Source organism: Mastomys coucha, unplaced genomic scaffold (assembly GCF_008632895.1).
Source record: "Mastomys coucha isolate ucsf_1 unplaced genomic scaffold, UCSF_Mcou_1 pScaffold7, whole genome shotgun sequence".
In the NCBI taxonomy this organism is placed as follows: Eukaryota; Metazoa; Chordata; class Mammalia; order Rodentia; family Muridae; genus Mastomys; species Mastomys coucha.
Window position 1 is genome coordinate 87,577,480 of NW_022196913.1, and position 1,481 is coordinate 87,578,960.

Consider the following 1,481-nt stretch of genomic DNA (forward strand, 5'->3'; position numbering starts at 1 on the left):
GTTTATTGTAAAGGTGGACATTTTAGCATTCAGTGCAGTTTTCAATAAAAAGTAATTAAAATTTCTTTAAAAAAAAAAGTTGCCTCAGTTAGGGTATCAGTGGGGAGTGTCTAATTGATTCATGACACAAACCCTTTATCCTTCCTGGTCAATGTGTGCCAAATATATGCTCAAATTATTTATATTTCACAGTTCTTAGGGGAATTACACCAAAGAGTTGAACAATTATGGAGACTCCTGTGTTATAATTGTATCAAAACAATACTGTGAGACTCATAATCAACCCTACTAGTGTGATCAACATTATTTTAAGAAGTAAAGCAGAAATAATAAATCACATGTCACTCTTGTGGTTTGAGTGTGAAATTTCTTTCTTTCTTTCTTTTTTTTTTTTTAAAAGCCTACAGCACCCTGTATTCCTAGGAGGTCTCCCATCCAAGTAGTAACCAAGCCCAACCCTGCTTAGCTTCCAAGATCAGACGAGATCGAGCACGTTCAGGGTGGTATAGCCTTAAACTGAAATTTCTTTAATAAGTTTGTGTGTTTAAATACTTGGTCTGCAACCTAGTGGTGGTGTTATTTGAGAAGATTGTAGTACCTGTCTCAATTACATTCTTCAATTGCTATGAAGACATACCACAACTAAGGAAACTTATAGAAGACAGGGTTTATTGGGGGTTATAGTTCCAGGAGATAAACCCATGTCCCTCATGGTAGGGAACATGGCAGTAGGCAGATAATCATGGTGTTGTAGCTGTAGCAAAATCTCATATTCCTTCTTGTGCACAGTGCAGAACAGAGTGGAAAATACAGAGCTATCTAACAGGGAATGCCTTGATGTTTCGAAACCCTAAGGTATGGTGCCATTGACATACCTTCTCCAGCAAGTCCACAGTTTCTAATCTTTCTCAAACTAGAGACAAATTATTTAAAAATGCATTCGTATCTATGAGAGCATTTCTCATACAAAGTATCATGGAATCTTTGTGAGACTGGTCATCAGTATCTGATTTCATGGGACAAAGAAATTATACAGTTTTTATAACTATTTATTCTTATTATAGTTAATGTTAAAAATTCTAATTATCACAAAATATAGTACAAAGTAGCAAATACATGTGTAAAGCCTTTTTTTGGAAATTATGTCCTAATCGTGAGTAAAAATTCAGTTAGTATATTTTGGTTTTGTTGTTTTGTTTTGCTGATTTGTTTGCTTGCTTTCAGGAAATTCAATTCCTAACTCTAACAGAAATTTTAAAAATCAAACTTGCTAGCACAACACAATCCAAATAATGATAGTTCCATATGGAATACAATCAGAAGAAAATATACATATTTGTTTCCTATAATTAAACAGTTCTACTTCCATAATAACAAAAACTTGTAAGTACAGCAAAATTTCTGCAATTGATAATCAGCAGTAGTCTCCAGTCAGTAGGCTGTTTCTGACCATGTTCTGACACACTGTCAGCAGTGAAAAG

General features: G+C 34.2%; 1 pseudogene; it reads right to left on the reverse strand.

Moving 5' to 3' along the window:
* Positions 1 to 398: 398 nt before the first annotated feature.
* Positions 399 to 517, reverse strand: LOC116082906 (annotated as a pseudogene).
* Positions 518 to 1,481: the final 964 nt, after the last annotated feature.